The sequence below is a fragment of the Octodon degus genome, unplaced genomic scaffold (genome assembly GCF_000260255.1).
Source record: "Octodon degus isolate 3935 unplaced genomic scaffold, OctDeg1.0 scaffold00089, whole genome shotgun sequence".
Lineage (NCBI taxonomy): Eukaryota > Metazoa > Chordata > Mammalia > Rodentia > Octodontidae > Octodon > Octodon degus.
This window is the reverse complement of record NW_004524665.1, coordinates 739,133-761,694: the sequence shown is the minus strand read 5'-3', so window position 1 is coordinate 761,694 and position 22,562 is coordinate 739,133. Positions and strand designations below refer to the sequence as shown.

General features: G+C 41.3%; 1 protein-coding gene across 7 annotated transcripts in view; it reads left to right on the top strand.

Moving 5' to 3' along the window:
• The window catches only part of Pid1 (phosphotyrosine interaction domain containing 1), a 250,941-nt gene that overhangs the window by 79,518 nt on the left and 148,861 nt on the right, over positions 1-22,562 (top strand). Inside the window, exon 1 of one of the 7 annotated variants that reach the window (XM_023722263.1) lies at positions 10,651-10,671. The exons of the other annotated variants lie outside the window; for them this stretch is intronic. The gene's annotated coding sequence lies outside the window, so the exon portion shown is untranslated. Of the gene's footprint in view, positions 1-10,650; positions 10,672-22,562 lie in introns of those variants that run through there. 7 annotated transcript variants of the gene reach the window in all.

The window sequence follows — 22,562 nt, the reverse complement described above, 5'->3', positions numbered from 1 at the left end:
GAGAGATACAGAGAGGGAAGGGGAACATAGGAAAGAAAAGAAATAAGATGTTTTATGTCTATGTGACAACTCCCCACAATGAAGATAATCATTATATGCTGCAAACAAGAACTAGCAAAAAATAAAAGTTGAGAAAGAAAAAGGCTATGGTGCAGGCAGACTTCTGAGACGTAGTGGGTTCTGTTGCAGACCACTGCAGTAAAATAAATATTGCAATGAAGCAGTTAATGAGCAAAAAAAAAAAAATGAAATGTATTTGAAATGGTGGAAGCACAGTCCTAAAGGGAAAAATTAGATGACCCAGTGTATACCAACGCTCCATTTTTTTGAGAATTTAAAAAATGTGCAGCCTGAGGCAAACGCTGGTACTGTCCTCCACCGACACTGTGGACTGCAAAACTAAAAAGAATTTGGACTTTATTACTTGTCCTCTGGTAAGGTGTAGAAAACATTTGCTTCATCAGGGGAATAGTTTATAATTAACATGCATAGCACTAAACATGCAGTCTCCACAATTTTTCATTCGCTACGTTTAAAATGTAAGATGGAAAATCGTATCTATACTTCATAATTTATTGTATAAAGTTACAAGAATAACCCCAAAGTACTATTGGTAAGTGCTGCTGCCACTTTTATATAATAGATGTTCTGTTTTTGATAGAGTTGAGCTAAAATGGCATTAATGCCTAATGGTTTTTCACTTGGCAGAGGATTGATTTAAAATAAAATGTGATGTCTAAGGAGCTTTTTCTTTTCATTAGTCATTTTACAAAGATTCTATGTACCATCAAGGGTTGCCAGCTTTGATTTATAACAATTAAGTCGACATTACTATTTGTGTAATTCAAATTCTTTGTGTTTTTTTTTTTTCTAATTCATTTCTCCATTTCCTAAAGTAGTTTGTCAGTGCCATCTAGTACCATTTGTCACTTTCTCTTTGCCTTCTAATGCATTTTAGCTTGCACTTGTATTTTCACTGTATGTTATTTGGCACTGAAATGTGTATGGTTTTTACAGCTTGGATGAAAAATTTGCCTTTTGTCATTATATGATGGCAAATGTGTGTGTGTGTGTGTGTGTGTGTGTGTGTACTGTAGATGCTGCTGTCTTATTTTCCCTCTCTTTGGCTGATTTATTGGCTGAATTTATTTAATAAATAAACTGCATTTTTATCACATTTATGTAATAATACATCAATGCTACTTGCTTATTCTAATGCTTAAATAGTAAGGCTCCAATAAAAGATAGATCAGTGTCAACACTAAATAACTCTGACTTTAAAGGTGCCCTGAATTCTCTGCAGGTAGTTTTATAAACAACATAACATTGATTGTACACAGTCAGTGCTGAGAAACTTTAAGAAGGTACTTTGACCTGTTTGCATGAAGTGTTGCATGAACTGATTAAACTATTTTGATATTTTTATTTTTTTAAAATCATTATTTATTTATTTATTTATTTATTTGGTACAGAGTCTTGCTACACAGCTCAGGCTCAGAGTGATTTTCCTGCCTCAGCCTCCCCGGAATTACAGACGTGCATCACCATGCTTGGTTTCAGTGGCCGGCACACATACTTCGGGTTCTGGGGCCGACATGACATGTGACACTGAGGTTAGAACTCTGGACCTTGTGCTTGCCGGGCTGGGACTTAGACCGCTGCACTATGTTCCCAGTCCTATTTTGATAGTTTTGTTTTGACTTTTTTTTAATGCATCTTTTTACTGCTTGTTTTTATGAATTTTGTTTCTTAAGTGATTTATAAACTTAGATAATTTTTTTATTTTTGAAGCTATGGATTTCATACATTATCGGCAAAAGATATTTTTGAATGCCTTCACCAATATTTAGCTTATCAAAGTTCACAGAGAACTGGATAACTCACTCCATGTATAAAAAGGAACTGAGGGAAATTTTGTTTTCTGTTCCCTCCCTTCTATCCAGTCTCCAAAAAGTGTAACCTAAGGGTTTTGCAGCCAGGTCATTATTATGAAATTATTATTTTTGGACTGAATGTCTTCATTTTCAAGACACAGTACTGACTTTTGCCCTGTAGATTCAGTTTGTTGTTTAACTGCTTTAGAGGCCAGATCTCTTAACAATATGTAAAAACTTTACAGTCCTTGGGCTTTTAGTTTTAATTTTTCTCTCAGGTTACTTCTTTCAGTACATTTATAAGAAAAGAAGAAAAAGTAGGTGATAAGTATTTGGAGCATTTGTAATCTGTGTAAATGGTCTACTTTTTTTTTTTCCCCCAAAATTATAGTTCTCTAGTTGAAAAGATATTTAAAAAAACAGAATTCCAGGGCTATTTTTTCTTTTTAAACTTGTATTTATTTATTAATTTGATACAGGGTCTTGCTACTCAGGCCAGTCACAGTGATCCTCCTGTTTCAACCTGCCCCACCTGGGATTGCAGGCAGGCACCACCACGCCCAGTTTTGGGACTGACGTAGCATGCCCAGGATTCTAGGGCAGGCACGGCATGCAGTACTAGGGGGACTGAACCTAGGTAGTTCTGCTTGCCAGGCAGTTGCTTAGACCACTGAGCTATCTCCCTAGCCCTCCAGGGCTATTCTTCACAACAGCATATTGACAAAATATGAGAATATGTCAGATTACAAGCAAGAGACCACCTTAATGACATATGGAATGGTCATTTTCTGGGTATTAGGCAGTTGTTTTAAAAAATTAATAATTATCTCTAGGGTACATTGCTAAGCTAAAAAGCAGCAAGAAAAGATTATGTATAGTATTATATTGCTTAATGAAAGGTGATGAAATAGGAATAAAAATGGTCAACATGAATGCATTAAAGTATATGTAGTACACTACATACTATATATGTATATACTATGTACATACATACATATGTGTTATGTATGTATGTACATGTATATGTGAATGTATATGTGTCATATATGTATGTGTATGTATTTAAGGATAAGCCAAAGAACTAAAATAATTGTGGCCACAGTGGAAGAAGGGACAGAGTAGAACAGTAGAGTAGATGTGAATGAAAAAGGAGAATTTTCTAAATATGGAAGAATTTTGTGGAACCATATAAATAACTATGGATAGAATTAAAGCAAAAATAATGCTTAATCTCTGAAAACTGAAAGAAAAATTTAAACAATGTTGATGATGCAACTATTTAATTGATGCAATTATTTAATTAATAATTCTCCTTGAAGTATTTCAAGGAGAATTATTTCAAATAACTATAAAACATTCTCTGACCATCCATTAATAGTGAAATACAAACTCAAGAATAAAAGAATTTTTCCAAGATATCTTAATTCTTTTCAACAGTTATTTATTTTTAATAATCTTTACATAGTGTAACAGTTGGGATTTGCTATGGTTTGTGTCTAGTTGTCCTCCCAAAGCCTCATGCAATCATGGGGCAGACTTCTCGAGTTTGTGATCAACTCATGATCCACTGGGATTATGGGTGTAAGTGCTGCTGGGATTATGGGTATGAGTGCTGCTGGGATTATGGGTGTGAGCAGACAGCCTGAATGCAATACAAGGGAGACGGACTTGCTTTCTGCAGCCATTGTTGTCCTTTCCTCTTGCTCTTGCTGTTTTGCTGCATGAACTGCTGCCCTCTGCCATGTGCAACCCAGCTTTGGAGCCAGCTGAGTATGGTCTGAAACCCCCACAAACTGAGCTAAATGAACCTTTCCTTCCCTAATTTTGAGTGCCAGGTATTTGTCCCAGTAATGAGAGAAGAGTAACCAAGGCAAGATTGTTATTCTAAACAATTTTTTATGTATAATATATCCATTATTTGTGTGATTCTATTTTTAATATGTAGAAGTATTCGTGGTTTTATTCTAATATACCCTATTATAGGTTAGCCCCTCCTTTTGTAATGCACTTGCTTTATTTTAGGTGTGCACACAATACATATAATAAGACATGTATTCTACTATATATATATATATATATATATATATATATAGTATTCAGATACATTATAAAATAAGAAAAAGTAGTGATCATGTAAATGTCATTGAGGAACCTAGGTTTTAGTAACCGTAAAGCCCAGGATGAAATGTAAGCCCTGTAATCCTGAGTTTAAATTGGAAATATCTCTATATCATTGTCATCCTCTGATCATTTTTTTATTCTTAGGTTTTAAATTAAGTTTCTCAGAGGCAATGACTTCATGCATCCAGTTGAATTTATGAGCTGATTTTCTAAAATTGCCTTCAGTATCCTGTAGTAAACAGTGTGTAAAAGCTTGCCTCTTCAATTACGTCTTTAGAATGGCATATCCTAGCATATTTTTCAGTACTCTGGGTTGCCTTTTTCTTCATTTTTACTGAAAAGAAATGCCTATATTCATAAAGATGAAACCGGTAATAGATCTTATGGCTTCTGTTTCCTTAAGTCAACTAGGCTTTTTAAAAAAATCTGTGTTATTTTTTCCTTTCTGATCTTGAGATTGACTAACCATCTTGAAATTATTTTTCTGAAATTCAGAAGGTTCACTGAATCCTTGGAATAGCTGTGGGTCAACTCCAAGCCTAGAACAACAAATTAAATTTAATTCCCTCCTAGAATTTTCATTAGGCTTTCTGAACCATAACTGGGTGGCAAGGGACTAGAGATTATTCTTGTTATACATGGAGGTAATAAGTTCTCTTTGACAGTGTCTTTCCATTCCACATCTTGAATACCCCTTTGCAATACTTCTTGCCCTCTTGGGAAGCCATTTTGAAAATAACATATGGTTTTCCTTTCATTTTGTGAAGCTAGTGTTTAATTTGGCTGGAAGCAAATTGGACTTGCCATCAACTTGTTTTTCTTCCTGGAAAAATTACTCTGAAAGGTCATTTTCTAATAAGGGGCCAATATACTTTTATGAAGGACACACACTATTTACTGTGTTTCAATTAAGTTCTTCGCACATACTCTGTCACAACTACAACACAACAGCAAAACCCTCAACGTCAGCGAGCAAAGCTGTCTTCTGTAATGCCCCAGGCAACTGAACCCCAGAACAGTGATGTCATCATCTGTGGTGACAGGTGGCCTTTGTGACAGAAGGACAGTGTCTTGCTACTTCTCTCACTGGGTGATGGAATCTGATGGCACTGCCCTTGCATCTGGGTTGGCTTTAGAACTTGAACAACTGGACGCAGCAGCAATGACTTTCTGGGACTTCAGACTCTGGGTGAAAGGAAGTTCAGCAGGAGCCTGTGCCCTGGCCACGGGAGGCCTTGGAGCTGTCGTGAAAGAAATCTGACTCTGAAGCCATGGAGAAGCTGCAGGCAAAGGCTCTGATCCAGATTTGCACTTGAATCCTGTCTTCTGGGTATTTTTATATTTAAAGTTTTAAACAGTTAAAATTCAGATTTTGTTCATGTTGATGCAATTTTCCCAGGGCCACCTGGGTAGTAAGAGGTGGAAGTGGATTTTGAGCCCTTTTCTTCCGTTGGGTGTGATATTTGGTGTGCCCACTCTCACTCTCAAAAGCCTGTTCTTCAGTTGAAGAGATTTATTTGACTTAGATTTGACTTACTAATTCTTTTAAAAATCTTAATCCAATTTAAGAGTGCTGACTCACACATTGCATAGCATTCCCTGGTGCTCTGAACCTATTAATTTCACTTGAAGTATTAAGAGTGTCTGAATAAGCTTATGAATGAACTTACTGAGAGAATTGAAAAATATCTCTAAGCTGTAGGCCCTAGGTACAGGACATGCCTTAGCTGCTGGACTCAAATCGATTCTTAGGGAAGATCTCTGTGAATCAGGACAGATGATATCATTTTATGTTATTTCTTGGGAATTGTTTTGTGTATGGAGCTGGCCCTGTGCCCTGCCAAATCTGCCTTGCATGCATAGCCAGGTTATATAAGATTCCCTTTCCATTCTCTTGAGAGAGGATGTTTCCATCCTTGAAAGCACTGAGCCACACGGTGAAGTTGCTGGCTGCCTTCCCTTGACACTGGTGAAGGGTTTCCCACAGTCTAGTTGTGTGCTGTTGGAGGCCATCATCAGGGAGGTACTCTCCAATTTCTGGAGGTAACTGGGAGATCCAGGTGTTGCCTAGTGGATGCCAATCTCTCCAAAGCTGCTTCGTATCAGAGAAACCCAACGCTGCCTTTGCAGTCTCATTTGCTTTTTCATTATTCAGAAGATCAGGATGCCTGTAGATGTCTCTTCCCCTAGTGATACCTTCTTCAATGAAATTTTAGTACACTACAGTATAAGATGGTTTAGGCACTGTTGTTACATAGGTGCTTTACGCATAGAAGTAAGAATTCTTTTTCGGTTATCAAGAACGATGATGCGGCCCCATCTAGGGTGCCCATAACATGGACCACTCTGTGGATAGAGGCTTGTAAGTAATCTGCTCTGTGTTAAATCACTGAATGAGACAGGGAAACAATAATAACAACAAACTAGAAAGCAAGATACCATGAGATAATTTGCCTAGGAAATTAATAGAAATGTTCAGAAGCAAAATCGTTGCCTGATACAAGAACAGTTGTCCCTGTGAGTCGAAGACAGTCAGATAAAACAAATTCCAACCCTTTTTCTTGTATTTCAGTGGAAAAACTCATGTTTGTCTTGGATTATACCTCTACAAAACCGGCCTGCAGACAGAAACTTGATCGCAGTTCCATCCTTTACTTATCCTCTGTAGTGGGTCCATGAGTGACCTTCCTTCCCTTTGCCCTTAATTTATTCTAGTATTACTTAGTGACATCTTGTGGCTATGCGTCTGGTGCTGTAACAAGTGCTGGGATGCCCCTGGGACAGATAGCCCTGGTTCTGCTGTCCTGCAGCCTGTGATATAACCTAGTGCCACTCCAGCTTTAGTGTCTGAGCAATGCCCTCGCCAGCCTTTTTGTGCTGGATGCCATCTCCACCACGTTTATGTAACTAAGGTAACTAAAATATTGACTTTCTCTTACTATGAGATTAACACAGAGAACCAACATCACTCATCACAGATTACACAATAAAAATAAATACGGTGGAGAAGTGTTAGTGAATTATTATAGTTTCTTTTTTCTTTTTTTTTTTTTGGCAGAAGTGGGGATTGAACTCAGGCCCTTGCGCTTGCCAGGGAAGTGCTTATTCTACCAAGCCATCACCCCCGCTCAAATTATTATAGTTTCTGAGAGTCCAGAGTTTAGAGTCATCGTGTAGTGAGTTGAAAAAGGAGGACAAGCTTGGAAGACATTCGTGAAATAAGGCACTGTGCTGGGACTCTTTCTGATACCAGTTTGAAAGAGAATCTAGATGAGAAGAGCTTTCTCATGGTTTGGGTGATGTGACAGAGTGCTGCCTCTGTGTGCTAATTGTAATCTTCTCAGGCCAAAGAGATCTCGCCCACATTTTGGGAAATTGTGGTCAGAGTCGCCCTGGTAATTTTGTGGCCCTCCTTCACCTACCCCTTAGTACTGCCTCCCACTTGCTATCAACAGCAGTCAACTCTGAGCTACTTGAGGCTCCTCAATTTGCTTTGTTTTCCTAAAACCAATGACATAGACCATTTTCAGGGTGGGATGTAGTTGCATCCTCATTGGCTGAGAAAGGCCCAGGGTGGTCCAGAGCTGTGTTCCTGGGGATTCTGAGTGGACAGTCCTGAGGTGCAAGCTGGGAGCAGGGCAGTGGATTCAACCTGCTCTTGTCCTTGGCTGTGGACACTTGGTGCAAGAACAACCTACCTGGCTCAACTCACTCGTGGCAAATGAGATCCACATTAATGGGTAAGGAAGGAGCGCTTGAGGATTTTTCTCATGATACAGGAGCAATCTGAGAAACTCAGTATTTTTCAGGTGTGCCTTAGCTGCATTCTCTTTGTTCTGAGGAGCACTTAAGGAGCAATTACCAGTAATTGTCATGGAGAAAAATTTCATACAGAAGATAAATAGACCACATAAATATTTAAAAGCATGCTTACTAAAGGCTAGGGAGATTTAAGGAGCAATTATTTCATAGAATCATTCCTTGTTATGGAATATGGATAGAAAAATCAATGTTTTTTTAACAGAACTATCTTCTGAGTGGTGCTGCTTTCCCTCCCTCCCTCCCTCCCTCCCTTCCTTCCTTTCCTTCCTTCCTTCATCCCTCCCATCCTCCTGAGCTGTTCTGTCTGCTCCCTTTTTTCTGTTCTACCTTTCTCCTCCCCTTTTCTTTCTTTCTCTCTCTCTCTCCATTCTTTGTTTTATCTTCTCTTTCCTTTATTCCTCAGAGGAGAAATGAATGAATCCTGTAGTCTCAAACTGTGCATGTGTTTGCCTTATGGGTTACAGAGCTAGTAGGCTATAGCTGACCACCAGGACTGAATGGAAGCCTGTCTTACAAAGCCAAAGCAAGAAAGAGCTTCAACCAATTTTTTCATGTATGCTTTTAATGAACAAATGGATGACTTCTATGTCACTCATACCACTTGTGTGGTCATCATGGATTCCATGTTATAATCTTTAATTTGTCCTGCATCAGGATGGTTGCAGCAAAAGGAATGGGAACTGCACAATGTGTCCAATGAGGAGATGGTAGAGGATGGTACCTTCTTCCATTCAGTAGATCCTTTTTGAGTCATTTCTGCAGAGTGATGGAACACAAGCCTGGATAAAGTGGATGTAGACAGGGAGGAATAAGGAGGACTGAAGGAGAGGCTAAAGACAACTCAATAATTTGAGTTTTACTAAAGAAGGAACAAGAGGAGCGCAGCAAAAGTGATGTTGTGGAAGGGATGCTGGGTAATGACGTCAAGAGAGAGTGCTCTGTTCTTTTTTTTTTAAATTTTTTTTCGACAGAGGAAATGATAGCCTGGCTTGTGCTTCAAGAAATGATCCTCCAGAGATGGAAACAAACGATGCACATTTGACACAAGGAGCATCCGCCATTACAACCTGACACAGACTGGTTTCACTTTTCTGACCGCCCTTGTCACTTCCCTTCCTCCCCTCCCTGCTCCTCATCCTGACAGCCGCTGATCCTTTTTACTGTCTCCATAGTTCCCAGTGCATCATGTAATTGAGATTGTAGGATACACAGCCGCTTCAGATTGGCTCCCTTCACTTGGTATTACACATTTAGTGCTTTGCACTTTGCTGTTCAATCTTCCTCCATAGGCAAATACACAGGGTTATTAATTTTCATTGCAAAATGTATTTTGTGCATCCTGGTGATGCTTACTGTGTGTCTTAGGTCTTTATCACTTAGATAGAGACGTCTCTGGTAATGTCTACAATGAGAAAGCCGAATGCTATTTCTGAGCTGTTCTATGGTAGTTTAATGGCTCATGACTTCTAGCTATGAAATTAAAATGCTAAGGACATTGTTGCTATGAATTTGACCCCTTTGATTGTCAGGACAATGTCTTACTTGGAGGAGTGTTTGGAGAAGTGGTGTCAGTGTAACTTCCTAGCCTTGGCACCATGTTTGGATGTTTATAAGGTGGCAGCAGATCTGAATTCAAAAGGTGCCTACCGGGGGCAGCACTACTTCATGATGCCCTTCTATCTAGAGCTCAGTGACTTCTCTCAGCCCAGAGTGTACAGATGAGAGTGTTTCATGGTCTGATCCGTATCTTCCACCCACTCCTTGGTGTTACATACTGTAGTCTACCAGGCTGCCTGCCAGTTCTCAGAGCCATGCTTGCCCCCTGCTCCTGGTTCTTCCTTCTCTGTCCTCTCCTCTTCATATCCTGTCATCTTGCTTGACCAGAAGGCCCTGCTCAGTTCATCTGTTGGCACAAAACTTCCTTCTAGTCTTGCTATCCTCATAGCCGGCTAGAGGCAGCACAACCTGGACGGCTTGTGCAGATGCCAGGTAGCTCTCCTGTCTCCAGGGTTTCTGATTCAAAGCCCTGAGGTGGGGGCATGGAGGCCATTTTTCCATCTACTTTCCAAAACTTGCCAGTGTTATGAGCTTAGAGTTCATACTCTGAGAACCGTGGTGATAAGGCTTGAAAATCTCCTTCTTAGTTACAGTGCCATCTTTGAAAAGCCTCAACCCTTCCTTCTGCATACTGCAAACATAATGTTAGTGTACACAATGATGATTTGCTTGAGCCACCTATATGTGTGTGTAGATTTTGTCCTTTAGATGTGTCACTAATTGCCATCAACTACATTTATATTCCATTTTATGTTAAAGATTTTTTGTTTGTGTAGTACTAAGGATTAAACCCAGGGTTCTCACACTGAGCTATGTCTCCAGCCCTCTCTTGATGTTAATATTTGGCGACATGGTTTTCCTAAGTTCTAAATGTTCCAGGCTAGGCTCAGCTTGCTTCTGCTTTCCATCCTCCTGTTTCAGCCTCACAGAGGGCTAACTACCCCTCTGTTCCATCACCCCCCACTACGCTGAGCAGAGCCAAGTCATGAGGGAGCCAGCAGACCTCTCTGTTGTATGCATTACCTGAGCTAGGTCATGGTGAACATCAACCACTTCTGATAGTCTAGGGGAAAATAATCTCACTGTTTGAACTCTGCAAAGACTGATAAGGTAGAGATTTAAAGGATGAAGGACACTTCAGATTTGAAACCTGTACACAAAGCGTGTGTGCCTGTAATTATTAAACCACAGGAGAGTTTGTCAGTCCCACTGGCCTGGGGCTTGCATTTGCAGTGCAGCTGGACCATGCTGAATGTGACTGTGTTCTGTGCAGGGCTGAGCTTCGCAGAAGGACAAGGTGAGTCTGGACACACTGGGCTGCTTCTGAGCAGACGTCCTTGAGGTCGAGGAGAACCCAGGCTCTCGTGGCTTTGTCCTGTGCTGCCCCAGGCTAAGTCCAGGACAAACAAATGACCTCCACACAGCTGCTTTTACTGAAATCAGCTCAGCAGACTGTGTTCTCATAGGGCTGGCAGGATAAAATCTGGCATTTGCTTTGTATCCAGTGACCTTTGCTTCAGAAGAGTTAAAAAAAAAAGCTTGGAATCATGCATGATTGAGCTTTATTGTAAGGTTTCATTAAAAGAAAATATAATTTCTAATAGGTGAGAATTGAGAATGGATCAATTTTTAAAAGTCAGATGCTGTCCTCTCTATAAGAGGTCCATAGACGTAAGGGTTGCTTTTACTTAAAAGATACCATTGCGTAGCCTCCTGAGTGCCAGTGTCCTTCTTGGTGTTTTTCTACTCTTTGCTTCATTCCCACAGCTTCACTCCTTGGTTTTGGATGGAAGCATTTTCCAAACAAGTCCTAGCAAATCCCAGATACCTGCTCCCCTCCTAGAAGCAGACAGAAGGGAATGCTCTGCTGCTCAAAACCTCTGGAGAGCCGACAGGAACCATGGGGCCCCCTGCTGCAGGTTCTGTCTGCGAGGCCAGGCCACTCCTGGGCCGGTTTTCCTCCATTTGCCTCACCTGTGGGAGCCAGGATGTGAAGATCCTCACTGTATGAATAGGGTGGACTCTGAACCTCAGAGAGCAGAGAGGCAGAACTGAGGTCGTAGGTCGCAAGATTTGCTGATTGCCTTGGGACCAAGAGGACAGTGAGCTGTCCCCACCCATAGACACCTGCAGACAGAGGGCTGAGCAGTGAATTAAATGGGCCCCATGAAGCTTCTTTGGGTGAGTTTTCATCTGACCTCTTCAGAGACAGTTCAGCTTTGGCTCCAGGCCTCTCTGAGGGGCCAGCTGAGCTCCTTTCATGGTCAGCACGTGTGTCCATCTGTCTCTGCCCCTCCTGACTCACTCCTGCAACACACAGATGATTCTACTTCCCCTTTCCTGTGGCTTTCTGACCCCTCCAGCTCAAGGGCTGCCTCTCTCCTCTGCAGCCTTTGAGCACCTGCAGTCTCGACCAATCATGCAATGCGTGGCAGTGGCTTCTGAGGTCATCTGCTCCTGGGTTTGTGCTGGGTGATGGCTAATGACTGCCAGGGGTGCAGTCACAGGGCAATGGCCCCTGGTGGGCAGGCTGCAGGGCCGGCTTCCCTCCTGGGGTGAGGCCCTGCTATGGCCTCTCCTGGGGGTAGAGAGTTTTGCGTCAGCTTCAGTTTTCTTCCCCCTAGCACCAGACACAGCAAAAACACAGTAGTGGGTGGATCCATCTCTGACAGGACTAAACAAAAACAGGCGATACAAAGGAAGGACCATTTTGTATCTGTATATGCAGAATAGTTAGGATAGATATACAGTTACTTTCACTTAATTCAATGAGAAGAAAGATTTGTACTAGTAGTGTTTGGACAGGATATCCTGTCTGCTTCTTGTACTATGGATAACCACTAAGAAGACAACAATGTACAATGTATTGATTATTGAAACTGTCCTATTAATCAGTTTTGAAACTGTAAACAAAATAAAGAATATATATTAAAAAAAAGATAAAGGTCGTTGGCTGTCTTTGTACTGCATGGATTGCAGTTTAAGAAACACTGCCCCAGTCCTTGGCTTGGGCCTTCTAGCAGGTACTGAGGGTGCTGGGTGCCCTGCCAAGAGGAGAAGGTTTGTCAAGGAGAAACCCTGGAGCAAATATATAGACTGGCTTGGGATATTTTAGCCTTGAGCTGCATGCATATGGACTAAATTACTTAGCCTCTTTGTTCTGCACTCTCAGTCTCTGCAAAGTGGCTTCCTTGTAGCATCTGTCTCAGAGATTGTAGAGAGTATTCTCTTCGTCATAACCCCAAAATGTCACTGGGGACCCAGGTCCAAAAATGCCATCCAAGATTATGGTGATGATGTTGGTGTGTGCTGTCAGTCGTTTAATCCAGCTGCTGTACCCTTAACCTGCCTTACCCACATTTTTTTCATATTAACTCTCTGCTTCTCAGGACTCAGTAAGAACAACCTGTAAATTCACCAACTAATGAATAAGTCGCTTGGTGAGAAGAGAGAGATCAAAACAGTAAGTGTGAAAATCAGTGCAATGTGGAAGGGAAAGGAAAAATCTGTTGCAGAAATAAGAATAGAGCAAGTGAAAACAAAGGCAAAGGCATAATTAAACCACTGGGAGGAAAAAGAGCACAACGATTCTAGGAATGGACATCATTTCATGGTAATGATTTGCATTACAGTCATGGGTAACTTTAACAAAGCTCTTGCCTGGTATTTGTATCTGTGATTCATGCTGTACTGAGTTTATCCATCTCATCCTTTTATTATTATTTATTTATTTATATATTTTGTATTTTTAGTACAGGGTCTACAGGGTCCACAGAGTCTTACTGCATAGATTGGACTCATAGTGATCCTCCTGTTTACAGCCTCCCGAGTGCTGGGATTATAGGCGTACACCACCATGCCCAATCTCAATCGCCATCTCAGGGGCAGGGCCAGCATGGCAGGCCCAGGGATTGAACTCCTGGCCCCTGCTTCTGCCTAAACAGGCACTTTAATTCGCTGAGCCATTTGGCTGGCACAACCCACCTAATCCTAATGCAGCCCAGATACCATACTCTTCTCCACTTGAAGATGGAAAGTTATGGCTTGGATGGTGAAATGAATTCCTGTACTCATGCATTCAATAAGAAATGACACCAGAATTCACATTCAGGCAGTCTGAAGCATAGCTTCCTAAGGTCATTCCTCACCTACTGGTGAATTCTTTCTGGCCTATAAGAGATGTTTTGTTTTCTTTGGTTAATTACATGGTTAAGGAGAAAGTACATGGAAATGTCTGTCATAGAAATAAAATATTTGGATGCTTGGGGCTTATACAGTGCCTTTCTCTTCTTTCTAGTAGGTTTGAATAAAACATTACTAGAAACAGATGGCATGAGAGTTGTAGACATTCACCAAGAATTGCTGAAAGTAAGCATGACTAACACATGGACTGCATATCATAGGAAAAGGTCTTATGTTGTTAAGTGTCACCAGGATTACCAGTGTCAGCTAGAGTTGGAAGTGGCCCAAATGAAGCTTGGGGATTCACTTACCTAAGAGAAACAACACATAGTGCAAGCTATCCTGGGAATGTGCGCTGAATCCAGCATTTGTAAACTCTAGTCTCCCAGAGCAGAGTGGGCTGGGCTTGGGAGTGAGCTCCGTCAAGGCAGGGGGCTCCAAGTCAACTGGAACCAATTAATGGACATTGGACCTGGACTTGAATTTTGTTTGCTAAGTTTCTTCACTGGTGGGGAGTCAAGTTTCTTTAGTTTTGTTGTTTCTAATTTGCCATATTTTAAAGTTGTAGGAATTTGGGACTGAAACTGCAGAAGTCTAGATGTCATGAGCACATTGACTGCAATGAAAGAAATATAAAGTAGTTCTAAATTTACATGCTAACTAGGCACCTGTTTTGAATTTGTTGCTTTGATAGATGTTGCTGTTTTGAATAAGTGCAGGGAGCATGGGCTGTACTTGAAATGGAGGCTGGAAAGCAGCAGGCATCGGGCTGGCAGAATTCATCTTAACAAATCACAGAATTCCCCTCACTGAGAAAGTCCTTTGGTAAGAGTCAGGAGGGGATTTTCTGGGAGAAATTGTATTCAACTTTCCAAAAGGTAGCTTCTTAGCTGAAAATACAGCTTGTTCGTTTGCGCTGTAAGAGTGTACTTTCTGATGATTCTGAGTCACAGAGTTGAAGGTCCGTGCTTTAGGTCAGTATTTGATTGAATGTTGAGAATGAAAGCAAAGATAAGCAAATCCTTACTTGTTTCAGAGAAAATGATTTGTTTAAAATGAGCGGTCCTCACGGAATCAGGGCTGTGCAGGGTGTGAGTGCTGGAGAATCACTTAATCACTTAATCACATGGAGCTATACTTCTAGACCGATGAGAAGCACTTGTCACAAGCATTTCAAAATATCTTCCCTTCAATCAGTTCTGCTCCAAACTACTCTTTTAGGGCTGATTTTTTATTATTTAAACAAATTTTACTTAGTGTTTTCCTCCTTCTTGGAAACACAATAATGGTGTTCACAGAGAGAGACTCGTGATAGTTTTTATTTACAAGCTAATTGGCTCATTAGCAAGAACAGCTTTCCTTAATGAAAATTAAATTTGACAAGAGAATAAGATCTTGTGACCCTAATCAATGACTCAGACGCATAAAGACTGTTTGTTTACTCAGTGCTTGCTTAACTTTCTTGCTACAGAACACTAGGAAAAGCAAGAAAGCAAGCTTGGTTCAGACTGGGGTTGGTGCATTTGTAGTAGACTGCTGTGTGATTTGATAACTTTCAGCAACTCTGTAAACAATATGGTCTGGTTATTTACTGCTGTATCACAAATCTCTGTCAAAACTAGTTACTCAAGACAGAAATCATTTATTCTGTTTACAAATCTTCAATTTGGGTAGAGCACTATGGGGCCAGCTAGGGCAGCTCAGTTAGCACAAAAGGATCCACATCAAGATGGCGGACTCTCTGGACACACAAATTGGGGCTGGTCATCCCTAAAGAGCCATCCTGATTTCTCTCTATATATGCCTCTCCTTTGGATGCTTGAACTTCCTTCAGGCATGGCAGCTTGTTTCTAAGATGTAGAGCTACTAGAGACAGTGAATAAAGACTACCAGTTACTTTGAGGATTGCGCTGGAGGGGACATAGACACCTGCTCTTGAGGTAATACATCAAAGCATTAGCCACCATCTTTAGTTTGTCACAGACCAAAGTAGATTATTTTCTTTTGTCTCTGTAAGTTGTTTAGTTTTTACCCTTTGACATTCCTCGTAGGATTTCTTCACTTGAATTGTCACTCTTTCTGTTTTTCTTTTTTTCTTCAAGCTCAAAAATTAGCTCTTAGGTGAGAATGGCAAGAAACTTAGAAATTACAGTGCAAATACCTATACCATACTGTTGGATGTGTCTGTCTTCAAAGGGTTTTGGCTGGTTCTGCAACACCTCTTATTCTTCCTACTGTAGGGGACCAGGGTACGGTATGTCACAGGTACCTGTGGAATGCCTGTAGTTAACATTTAGTGAGTTGAATGCCAATGAACTAAGGGACAATTAAATGTTGTCTTCATTTGGGGGCTTCCAGGCTAGACTCTGAAAAGAGGAGTGAAGTACAAGTGGCTGCCTCTGTAGTGCAGGAACCATGGCGGAGATCAGGAAGGTAGGTGGGGAGTAGGAGGGAGCCAACATAGGGCGGCTGTAGATCACCCACCCCAGGGAAGCGCATGGGCTTAGTCCCACAGAAGGAGTCTCAGTTTGGGAACACAACACTGCCCCACACTACTGCAGGGCTGGGCATCAGGATTGTTTTGCTTTAACTCACACTTGCTGATTTAGGACAGTGGAAGTGTCTGTTCTGTTGCTCCTTCCTTCTTAGAAGAAGCCTTGGGGTCTATAGGAAGGAGATGGCTGAGGGTGAAGGGCAAGGTCTCTGGGTCATGAGCTCTGATGGCTGAGGGTGAAGGGCAAGGTCTCTGGGTCATGAGCTCTGGGCTTCCTGTGCATTTTATGATCAAAGCAGTTGAAATAAAACTGATGAACGCCTTGTGTTTGTAATGGGGGAAGTCTTATTTTCTCAGTGTCAGTATCACTGGTTGAAACAGGAAACATGCCTGTCTTACTCAAAACTGTGGGCATGGCAGAATGCCTGACTCGATAAGTAAGAGGATTAATGTGTACCCGGTTATTTGAAGAGTTAAGAGAAAAGTTTATTATCGTGTCAATTCATATGAGATGTCAGAGCAAGGAAGACACAGTTGGCAATGAGACCTGACAAGTGTCAGGTGCTGTTTACCTTTCTCAGGTCTTAGAAAGCTAGCTGACAGCTGTAGCAAGGTTCTTGCTGGTTGCTAGTTGTGGCCAGGGCTGCTCACTGAACCACTGGCATATTTGTGGTTGCTTGGCTTAGGGACAAATTTGGATCCACTGAATTCAGACAGCCCAGGCCAGCTCTTGTGCACTGCTATTAACACTGAGTCCTGAGACATTTAGACTCAAGTTGGACTCATGGAGCTACAAGCCAAGGAGTGCTAAATATTGTAGGCAGGTACCACAACAGTGATGATACAAGAAACCCTTCTTCCCAGAGCTGTCAGAAAGAGCATGTTGCTGCTGACACCATGTGCCGTTCTTCCAGACTCTAGAACCGCTAGACAATGTGATCTATTGTTTCAAAACACCCAAATTTTGGTACTTGGTTGTAGCAGCTCTAAGAAAGTAGTCGTTACCTTCTATAAATCCCTTTTTTTTTTTCTGGAGATGGTGTGATATAGGTATTCCTAGTATAAGGGCAGAGACAAATACTAGTCTTCTATTTTTGCTTTCTTTTTTATATGTATATGCTGCATTTTCAGCCTTAGTATTTTTACCTTAAACGATTGGCTCTCTGTACTTTCCACTGTCAAATCTTTGAAAGGAGAGCAGAGAGGTACTTCATTAAACGTTAGGGCCATTTAGCTGCCACTCGGAAGGGAGTCGTTTTCCTCAATGAGATGGTCAGACTCTGTGTCAGTCTATGTGGTCAAGAGCCCTACTTCTTTTTTTTTTTTTTTTCTGTATTTTAGGGAAGCGTCTACAGGGTGTTCAGGATCTTACTACTAGACTGGACTCATAGTGATTCTCCTGTTTACAGACTCCCAAGTGCTGGGATTGCAGTCACATGCCACCATGTCTATTCTTAATTGCTGTCTCAGTGCACCCCTGGAGCAGGGCTGGCACAGCAGGCCTGGGGATCGAATCCCTGGCCCCTGTGCCTGCTTGCAGGCACTTTAATCCTTTGAGCTATTTGGCTGGCCCTGAGCCCTTCTGTCCTTGTAGTTTGGTGACACCAGACCAGCGTAGAAGGGAGCCTACATCGTTGGTGTGCTGCTTCCATGGTGCTGTAAGGGCACAGCCTTTCTTGTCCAAGGAATCTTGTGCAATTCCAGTGGACCCAAGAGGGGCTATTAGTCATGATCTGCATGGCTCAGAGTTGTAGGCATCTTGCTAATGAGTTTGGATATTTGCCTGTAGACTTGGACAGGACTGGTTGGCAAGATGATCTCCAGAATGGAGTGATCCAGTTAGGAAACAGAAGAGAGGGAAGTAAGATGAGAACAGGTGATTACACTTGTGTGGCTTTTGAAGCCGTTCTTTTTGGATGCTAATCTTGCTGTTTCTCCTCATCACTCAAACATTCCCTTATTTATGAAATGTTCGCTTGGTGATTATGGTGTGTTGAACATTTCATGAGGGACAGGGATAGGAAAAACAGAAGACAAGTGAACAGTTCACTTTGTTCTACATACAAAGAAGGACTGATGATTGTAACAAGGTATGGCTCAGCTATGAAACAGGGAGAGAGGCCCCTCTTCCTTGGGGCAGATGGGGAGGGGTTTAGAAATGTGTTTGTAGATGCAGTGATAATTGAGAGGACTGTCAAGAAAATATTAATGCTGCTATCCCCAAAGGTATGGACAACTTCACCTCTTTTTAACTCTCCTAAAAATATTCCTTGTGGGAAACGCTCTCTCTGTCCTCCAGAGATGACTTTGCTGCTGAGTGCTTTCCACTGAGCTCCTATCAAAGTGAACTCTGTTGTGTCGCCTTCCTGACCACTGGGAATCTGAGGACAAAACCATTTTTAGTTTCCTTCCAGCATGCCAAGATGATGTTCATTCCTGTCTTAACCTAAACACAGTCTTACACAGGAATTTTGGCTATGAAAAATGAAATGAAAACTGAGACAAATGTGGGTGGATATAAAAATATGTAGACATACGCATGTGTGCTGGGTTCTGATGAGCCGAGTATTCATGGGCTTCCTAGAGCCAGACATTCTAAATCAGGATGTGGAGATGCCTTTGGGGCTGTCCCTGGAGACCAAAATGGGGTCCTTTGGGGAAGATGTGATGAAGAGTTCCTCAGTCCTCCAATTCATAACATTTGGTGTGGTATCCAAATCCTACATTGCATTGCCTTTTCCTGTTCCTTTAGAAGTGTGTTTATGTGATTTACACTCTAGTCCTGTGCCCTACTTACTTCTGTGGAGGAGGGTACACAGTCTAGAATGTTCCTCACCCTGCACCTGTTGGCTCAGACATTCAAAGCTGCCTTGTGTTTGATGGGCATGCGTGTGCCTAAGAACAACATAGCCTGGTATCCACTTCACCTGAGCCTCATCTACTGTTTAGTGACAAATAACTAATGTTAAGGTCTGCATCCAATCAATACACACTGGTTTTTCTAAAATGGTAGAAAATACAAATTAGCAAAAGATAAGAGACCAAAGGAAAGAAGAGAAAAATACTGAAGTGCAAATGTCCACTGTAAACAGTAAACATGCAAATATGCCTTCAGAGATTTATACATGCTTGCTTAGATTTAAATGACAGGCAATAAGAAGGGGAGAATACAGACGTGTATACACATGCTGGGAACTCTTCTAGGCATTTCCTGTGCGTTGTGCTGGGAAAGGTTTCAGGATGTGAGGAGAATCTAATCTCTGAATCAGAATGTCTGAGAGTGAATCTGTTCTGCCTCATTAAAGGCACAAGAGACAATTTTTGCACAGTGCTTGCACTTGATAAGAGGTGTGGGTTTTACCCAGGCACATGCATGCACACACTGTATGTGTGCACACACATCTACCTCGTTTAAAGGAAGGTGTTACTGGCCCCTGTTTTATGACAAGTGGGTGATACTCAGAGTGTGACAACTTGATTAAGCCCAAAGTATTGATGCACGAGTGAACCTAGTGTTGTCCGGTTCTACAGCCTCTCATCTCATCATGTGATTACACTACTGCATTATGAAATCAGGTCGGCTATGCAGTTCACAAAGATGATGTAGCAGCGACCTTGTCTGCTCTGTACAGAGGTGGCAGAAATGACCCAGAAAGGCATGCTGACTCAAGGACGGAGCCAGTCACCAGATGTCTGGGTTTGGGGCTGGATGTGTCTGAAGCGCTTCACCCTGGTTGACCTTGGACTCGTTGCTTCACTCCTCTGGGTTTTGGTGTCCTCTTCTGGGCGATGTGCACTTTGCTCTAAGTCATCTGACAGCTACTTCTGTTCTCAGTACTCTAGAACTGAGAGTACTTTCTCTTCGAGGGAGGGAAGATCCACAGAATCAGTAAGGAGGGGTGTCTGACAAGGGAGACAGGAAGTTGGACCACACCCATGGTGTAGTCAGCATTTGTGATGGTGTAAATGACTGAGTTGGTAAGGACAAGCCTTGGAGGAAATGACAGTCTAAATCATCCTAATGGAAAGTTCAGAGCTCCTTAATTTGCTTTCTCAAGCACAAAGCATTCCTAAGTTCATTTAGTTTTCAACTGATTAAACATAAGACTTTTACCACTGGCTTTTGCCTAGGATGTGGAAAATTAGAGAAAACATCATCTTTATCTTTCCAACAAGTACGAGCCAGATGATTTATGAAATACGCATTCTCGAAGACATCAATGAACTGGGGTGAAGGGACCATATTTGATCCACATACTTTGAAATGCTTACTAGAACACAAGGCCTCTCCAGAAAGAGATCCCATGGGAATTCTGGCTCACCTGTGGCAGATCAAGGGGTGATACTGTGGCCTGCAATACAAGATGACAAGAAACAGCTGCCTAAAAATATGAACAAATTGCAAATGTCAGTTGTAGGCTAGCCTGAGAGTGTAGCATAGGACAGCTGGTAGCTGGATCTCCAAGAAGAGTTTAGGCCAACTCACAAGCTCTTCCAAACACATCAGCACTGAGGCCAAGAGGGATTAAGAGTGCCAGTGGGGACTAGGACTGACTTCCTTTGGTGGTGCAGGAACAATCACACGTACGTGATGTTTCCTGGAAAGGTGTTATTCACCCTTGTTTGATGATCAGCAGGTGAGATTCAGAGAGGGTGCACAAGTTGAGCAAAGTCAAATATTCCTGAACCTAACATTATCTGATTCTAAAGCCCTCCATTCCATTATGTGATTATTCTGCTAGAAAATCAGGGCTGCTGTGCAGTGTAAAGAATGATGTGGCAGTGATGGTAGACAGAGGTAGCAGAGCCCCACCTGGACTCTTTTGTCCGAAGAAACAGTTTAGAGCTGAGATGCGATGACATATGACTGAAGGTCCCCTGCAACTTGTGAGCAGGAAAGAAAAATATAAATAAATAATTATTCTCTCTTTCTTGGACAAAGGCAGGAAAACACTGTGGATCAAACCATCAGAGGTTCCCTACAGCTAGGGCAATGTCAGGATCAGACAACAACCTCTTTCCAGGACCAAAGGACATAAGGCCGGCTGGAAACAGAGACAGACCCATGGCGAGGATCCCTCCCTACCTCAAGGCAGAGAGCAGCTAGTATCAGACACAAAGCAGTCAACCTGTGGAGACAGGGCAAGAGTGAGGAGAGAGCTCTTCTTTGAGTCACAGGTACGATGGGAAATATGAGAGTGGGACAGAGACTATTGAGATACCAGGAGTATTGAGGAATATGGAACTAGTACCTCCAACACAACAAATGCTACCCTCAGTAAAATCTGATTCTAGAGGAACCAAAGTTTTTGGCATAATGGTCAAATGCAGATGTACCCCATGCCTGAGAACATTGACTCAACCCTCCACATTCATTAGCTTGAGAAGATGTGGCCATTTTTTACATCTCTTAGTTACCCTGTATCTACTACACATAATGTCCACCATTCAATCAAAAGTCTGTCTCTTGCAGAGGCACAAAGGTGAAAAAAGAGGTGCTAAAGAATTCATTTTGAAGAGACAAAGGGAACAGCATAACTAGATTCAGAGATACCTTAAATATGGAATTTAAAATAATTTTGACTAAGGGATTAATAAATTCAGTGAGAAAAATAGAATACATACATAAGCACATTAATATGTGAGGAATTTCCACAGAAGTTAGAAATACAAGAAGCAATGAAATGTAAAAGTTAGAGAAAGCATCAACAACGAACAGTGAACATAGTGTGAGGCACATGAAGTCTCATCAGAAGTTTCAGCACAAAAAGTGTGTTTATGTATAGACTAGTAGAACTTACCAAAGCTGAACCACAAAGACAAAAAAGAGTACACAAAATAGAAGAGAACTTACGCTCTGAAGAACAGCATCTATGCCCCAAGTACACATAATTGAAATCTCAGAAGGAGGAGAGAAAGTAAAGAGAACCTACTGAAAAGGTCAAGGCTGAAAAGTTTCCACAAACACTGAAAGACGTACAACTACTGACCTACAGATCCAAGCATCTTAGAGAACAAAAAAAAAAAAAAAAAAAAAGAATAAGTATTGAAAAAAATCCAGGGCTTCCTATATGTACACAGTTGGAATTTAAAAATAAAGAAGAAATTCTCAAAGGATGTCCTAGCAAGAGGATGTGTTACTGAGAGACAAAAATAACAATTGTGGCAGACTTCTTTAAAGAACGTAGAATAATGATAAGATTCCAGTGGAATAATGACTATGTAGGGCTAAAATATGAACACAAGTCAAATCCGAAGTTAATCTTATATTCTTAATAAAAAATCTACAAGGAATGTTAGACAGTAATCATTACAAGAATCCAAAAAATTCACATATTACTTTCCAAAGCTTAAAATTTTCATTTTGAAATAATTCTGAATTTATGCTAATGGCAAACATAGTACAACTATTTTTTCTTTCTTTCTTTTCTTTCTTTCTTTCTTTCTTTCTTTCTTTCTTTCTTTCTTTCTTTCTTTCTTTCTTCTTTCTTTCTTTCTTTCTTTCTTTCTTT